Below are 6,452 nucleotides of genomic sequence, written 5' to 3'. Positions count from 1 at the left end.
ATGGAGGCGCGGACGACTGGGTTCGCGGAGTTTCCGTTCCCACGCGCGGGGCTTCCTGCCTTAAGGGCCAGGCATTACACCTTGACCAAAAGCAACACGGACCTTTTCAGTTTTTCCAAGCGCGCGTGTGGTGTAATGGCCGGGTTTCTGAGCCGGGGCCCAGAGATGTAAATCCCCTCGGCCAAGGTTGTGCGCCCTGGCAGCGCGGGGGGTGCCACCAGTCTCTGCCCAGCGCTGCCTTGGCTCATCCCCACTTTCAGCTTGAGCTCATCTGTCCTTCCGGATCCTGCTCAGATTGTCACTGTGGTGCCCTCCTGGAACTTTCCCCCCAGAGTCCTTCCTCTGAACTCCCACGGTTCTTTGGTAACCTTATTGTACTCCATACCCGATCCATTGTATCAGACTGCGTTTGTGGTCTCCTGCCCATTACGTGGGCCTTAACAGCAAAGGTTCCGTTATCTGCATGGATCATCTTTCTATCGCCAGTTCCTGCTTAGGGCTTGATTCATTGTTAGATGCTCAGTAAATGTGTACTGAGGCAGCTTTCTGGTCTAGTCCAGGGTTCTTTGCACGGAATCGTGTGAGTACGTTGATTTACCAGTTACTACCCCCTTCCTTGGCCATATAAACACCTGGTCGATGCTTTGGGCCGCGGTGAAGGGAGAAGGATCTGTAATTTCTTGAAAATACTGTTGACATTTGGTGACTGGTTGAATTCTTGGGCTGCTCTTAGGTGCTTCGGGTATGCCAGCAGGGACCAGGGCATCTCCAGAAGTCTGCAAAGCCAGGCATAAGTGACATTTTGTCTAATTCTGCTTCCAATATTTTCATACTCATAGAGGTTAGTGAAATTGAAGGGAAAGACTGAAAGAGAGGTCATCAAAGGATAATAGGTAGTCTGAGTGGTACTTGAGTTAATGTTCAGTTGACTTTGAACAAGGGGGAGTATGGGGGTGGGTTAGGGACCTCCCCTAGTTGAAAATCCAGCTATAACTTTTGATGCCCCCCAAACTTACCTACTAATAGTCTACTTTTGATTGGAAACCTAACTGATAACATAAGAGGTCGGTTAACACATATTTTGTACCTTACATGTATTATATACGGTGTTCGTACAGTAATACCTAACTTTGTCTTAAAATTGTTTGGCATTTCTAAGCTATGTAGTTCCTCTGCAAGTTTTTTCAAATCGTTGCAAATCTCCAAAAGATTTTCCAGTGTATTTATTGGGGGGAAAAAATCCACATGTGAGTGGACCTGCATAGTTCAAACCCATGTTGTTCAAGGGTCAACTGAACTTGAAATTGACTTTTTAGTATAAAAGCATTTGAGACATATAAAAGATTGATGTAAGATACATGGAAGCCTCAGCAAGGATCCCAGTACCTTCTTTCTCTGGTCTTGTCCAGCACCTCCAGCCTGGTTTCTAACCTGCACTTGGGGTGACGGTGGGGGATTGGGCAAGTGCAGTGCTGGGGCAGGTGCTCCATTTTGTCATCTCCAGATAGTCCTCTGCAGGTGCTGGGTGTTACATTGTAGTGAGAAAGGGGTGGAGGAGGGGATCTGGGTGTAGCAGTGACATTGATAGACTTTACCACGTCCTGGTCTTTACTTAAATGTCTTCTCAGTGGGTCTTCTCAGACCTGTTTAGAATTGCAGCTCACTTCCCAGCTCTCTCCATGGTCTGTGCTCTGTTTTTTTCTATAGCTCATATCACCACCTAACATACTATATTTGTTATGGATTTATTTGTTGTCTTTTTCTTCCCATCAGAATGAAGGCTTCTTGAGGGTGGGGACTTTCCACATCTGGAACAGTATATGGTACATCCAGGTGCTCAGTATTTGCGGAATGAATAAATGGTTATCTCATTTTCTCTGTGTGGCTCTTTTTCCACTCCCAGAGATTTGTAAAATTAAGAAAGGAAGAATACAGACAAAATATAATAGAAAAAAATCTGTTCCCTAGTCTTGAAGAAATTAAGACTGAAGAGAAAAATATTCAGCAAGATAGACTTTACTTATACTGAGCTGCGTCCCCCCCCTCCCCCCCCCCCCCGCCAAAGCAAACTCAGGTATGATCTTGTATGTACTGGGGTACTTATGGGAATGACAGGACAGACTTTTGGAATGGTGATTGTTCCTGGAAAAGATGAGATGTATAATTATGACTATTTAAACTATTGTAACTATAAAGGTTGTTAGGAGCCTTCACAGAAGCCTAGTTTTAGGCCCAGTAGTTTAGTTTTCTTTCTGGCAGCAAGACCCAGGAACTTGGCCTGCTTTTCTCTCTGACACTTACCTATACTTTTTTGAGGTTCTTCCTCCCTCCAAACAGGGAAGCCAAAACTAGTAAGTGATTAAGTTGGATTTAAGCCCAGGTTTCTTTGATTTCTTTCCACAGTACTGTGGGAAGAAGCTGGGGAGGGAGACAGAATGAGGGGTAGAAAGAGAACCATGGATGGGAAGGAAGAAGGAAAAGGGAGGAAATGGGAGAGAATGAGGAAAACCCTGTAGTCTTTGGATACCTGGGTAGTCCATGACTAGGCCCTAAGGAGGTCTATAAACCCTTTAAAATTCTATGCAATTTTTTGTGCTTTCCCTGCCCCGCCCCCAGCCAGATAGACAGTAGTTCAACAGATTTTCAGAGAGATCCTTGACTCCAGAAAGATTTTAAACCATTTTAAACTGAACCATGTAGTTTGTCTGCAGTATTTTTAATGAAGCTATTTTAAATGGATTTTTTTCTTTTTTTCTCTCTCTTTTTTTTAAAGATTTATTTATTTATTTTATTTATTTATTTTTAAAGATTTTATTTATTTATTTGACAGAGACAGCCAGCGAGAGAGGGAACATAAGCAGGGGGAGTGGGAGAGGAAGAAGCAGGCTCCTAGCAGAGGAGCCTGATGTGGGGCTCGATCCCAGAACGCTGGGATCACGCCCTGAGCCGAAGGCAGACGCTTAACAACTGCGCCACCCAGGCGCCCCTATTTATTTATTTTAGAAAGAGAGAGAATGAGCAGGAGGGGCAGAAGAAGGAGAGAGACTCTCAAGTAGACTCTGTGCTAAGTGCAGAGCCCGAGGCTGGCCTCCATCCCAGGACCCTGAGATCAGGACCTGAGCTGAAATCAAAAGTTGGATGCTTAACTGACTACACCACCCAGGTGCCCCTTAAATGGAATTTTTTCCCCTTAAAATAGGGAAAGGGATGACAGCATTCTCCTTGGGCCGAATAGCTTATAAAAGTCTGGTTATAGGCAAAAAATGGTGAAATAGGTTAATTTTCTCAGCTGTTTCTGTGAAAGTAGAAGTGACAGGTATTCAGTTTCTGTCACTAGAAATAGTTGTGAAATATTGAAGCCCAGTAGATTTCCAGGACAGAGTAATCCACAGTGCTTTGTAGAATTTGACAAAGTATGGTTTGTTTTGACAAACTTCCGCATTGCCTGCAAAATACCTTGAGGATTTGGGACATGAGCTTTGACACATGGTGTGAGAAAGGATGAAAACACGATGAGGGAGGTCATGGAGAATCTGGGGGTATGGTCTAGCATCCACAGACCTTATTTGAGGGTCTAGAGCACGTGTGAGCAAGTGATTGTTGTAGGCCAGTTCTAAGCTGCCTCCTGTTTTTATGGTTTGTTAGGACACAGCCATGCCTATTTGTTTCCATATTATTTATAGTTGCTTTCAGCTACAAGGGCAGAGTCGTATAGTTCTTACAGGGATCCCATGGCCTGGAAAGCCTAAAATATTTGCTATGGGGGCTTTTACAGAACAAGTTGCCAACCTTGGCCTAGGGTCTAAGTGTCTACTTTAAAATCTATACCTGATGAGAAACTAACTGAGGGCCTCAGAGGGGAGGGGGGTGGGGGAATGGGATAGACCGGTGATGGGTAGTAAGGAGGGCACGTATTGCATGGTGCACTGGGTGTTATACGCAACTAACGAACCATTGAACTTTACATCGGAAACCGGGGATGTACTGTATGGTGACTAACATAATATAATAAAAAAACATTAAAATAAAACAAAATCTATACCTGTAGTATGTCCATCAATATTAGCCACCTGCGGGCCCATGCTGGCCAGAATTTATAGTCACAGAAGCAAACTCTCTGTGCATACACTTGGATTTTATGTGTTGATCATTTGACTAATGTGTATATACGTGTTATTTGACTAAATTTTAATTTTGGCCCATGTCCCGTAATACGTTTCCACTTGAAACTTTCAAATTAATTTAGGCATTTTTTTTAGAGAATGTTTTTGTACTTTCAAAACTATCGTGGTAGAACAATTCAAATTAGGCAACTCACTGGGAAAGGATAATTTGTCTGGCTGCAGTTGAAGAATTTGAAAAGTTTCTTTACCTGTTGTGTTTTGAACTATTACTTAATCATCGTCAGCTACGATTGTCCTCACAAATTCCCAATGACAATTTTCATCCAAATGGTGCTGTATATTTGAATAGTGCTTTGTCAAATATTTTCACGTGTATATGATTTCAAACAACTCTGTGATGTAGGTAGGGTAGGAATATTACCAAGCACCACCTTTCCCTTTGTTTTCAAGTGTGAAATTGAGGCGTAGGGGACACAAGTGATTCCTTCCTGCTCACATGGGGAATTAGTGACAGCACCCTGGCTGGGATCCTGTTATTGTCAGTAACTGGCATAGAAATAGTTGTATTTTACTTTCGTATTTGTATTTTGACATACATAAAAGTCAGAGAGATTGAGGAATATTAATTTCTACTCATCCACGAAATGAGGATAGAATCTTGTAGAACTGCTGTCAGGATTAGAGATCATGTATGAGTTTGCTGAGGACAGTGCCAGGAGCAGAGTAAACACTTTGCAAATTATGGCTACTGTTATTATACTTTCCCCAGGGTTATGGGATTGTTTTGATTCTCTTAATTAGAATACACCATTTATTAGACTGTACCATTCTTAACTTTTCTTTTCCAAAAATGTGTAAAAACTATTATGTCTCCGTGGTTACAGTTTTCTTTATTCCCCAAGCGAGCTAACAGTATTGGAACAATTAAAGTCTGTACATTGTATCAAACTCAAATAAAATGCAGCTTTGGAGTTCATGTTTCAGTTTTTTTTTTTTATTGTAGTGGTATCATTTACTTTGGTAAATTCATATCCCGATTTAAAATGCCCCAAAGCAAATAAAATGTTTTTTTAAAATAAATTCAAGTACTGTATTTTAAAATGTACATGTTATACACACAAGAGCTGCATAGCGGAATTACTATAAGAAGCAGTTACATTCATGATGCCCAGTACTGTTCCGAACACTGCATGTAGATTACACTAGATATATTGTTTTATTATGAGTACTGTTGCTTAGTACAGTAACTTTAGTACAACCGTTTATATGATTGCATTTTTCAAAGCATTAATACAGTTAGTAGCATAGCATTTAACTAATATTGAATGAAAACACTATGTACAGGATGTATTTTAGGTCAGATGCTTACACAGTAATAAGCATTTAACATGCTGTCCGTATCCTTGACAAAAAAAATCATCCCTTTTGCTAAATACAATAAGAGAGGCTAAAAGGAATCTAAAGCAATTGAAAAAGAAAACTTTAAATTTTATATCCCTGTATTATGTTAAAGATGATTTAACATAATTTTCTCCTGGTTAAAATACACATTTTGTTCTGTGTGAAATAAAGGAGAGAGAGAGAGAGAGAGATTGCAAAGGCTGGTAATAAAAATGCTAATTGAGCTGTAGCCCTTCAATGATACTTTAGCTGGGAAAAAGTATGGTGAGTTGTACTCATCATTTTTTTCTGCTTAGAAAAAAAGTGATAGCCTATAAATTTCTAATGTTTTAAAACAGGTATTTGTTATTTAAGGTCTTAAAATAAATAAATATGCCTGTATTAAACAAATTAAGTTGTTTAAAAAACTTTGCAACAGTACTTGACTTATTCACAAATAGATTTTCTGTCCATATTTATCACAGTTTGAACAATTTAAAAACAGAAATCCTGCAAATACTCATCGCTTAGATAACAATACTTTTATCTTAATTCACATAAATGATTGCAAGAAAATTTTATAATACTTTACGTAGTATCTTACCTAATGCTCACATTGATTATTCAAATTAGTCACATTTAACTTTACAGATAGAAAAGTTGGGATGGTGAGGTTAGAGAACTCTATTCTAGTAACAGCAGCAACAAGATTTTCATCTTTTGTTTGTGCCACTAGCCTTCTGATTTTTTGTGGGGGAGGACACAACCTTAAAGTTCCTTGAATAAAGTAACTCTTCTGGAAATCAGATCATGATTACAAAAAGCTTTTGGCTGAAGATTAATTTAAATTTATTTAACCATCAAATTAGCCAGGGGTGTGTTCTATAGTTTGCTTGGAATTGCTCATGGAAAGTAGTTCTGTTATTTTTCTAAGTATGCAAATGAATG

The 6,452-nt window shown here is 39.9% G+C and overlaps 1 long non-coding RNA gene across 1 annotated transcript in view; it reads left to right on the top strand.

Moving 5' to 3' along the window:
• LOC123781930 (uncharacterized) overlaps positions 1-6,452 on the top strand; it is a 37,987-nt gene that overhangs the window by 254 nt on the left and 31,281 nt on the right. The gene's annotated exons all lie outside the window — the stretch shown is intronic.

This window comes from Ursus americanus, chromosome 23, assembly GCF_024610735.1.
Source record: "Ursus americanus isolate L20-20 chromosome 23, mUrsAme1.1.p, whole genome shotgun sequence".
Taxonomy (NCBI): Eukaryota; Metazoa; Chordata; class Mammalia; order Carnivora; family Ursidae; genus Ursus; species Ursus americanus.
Note: the sequence above shows the minus strand (reverse complement) of the source record. Positions and strands in the feature narration are given on the sequence as shown.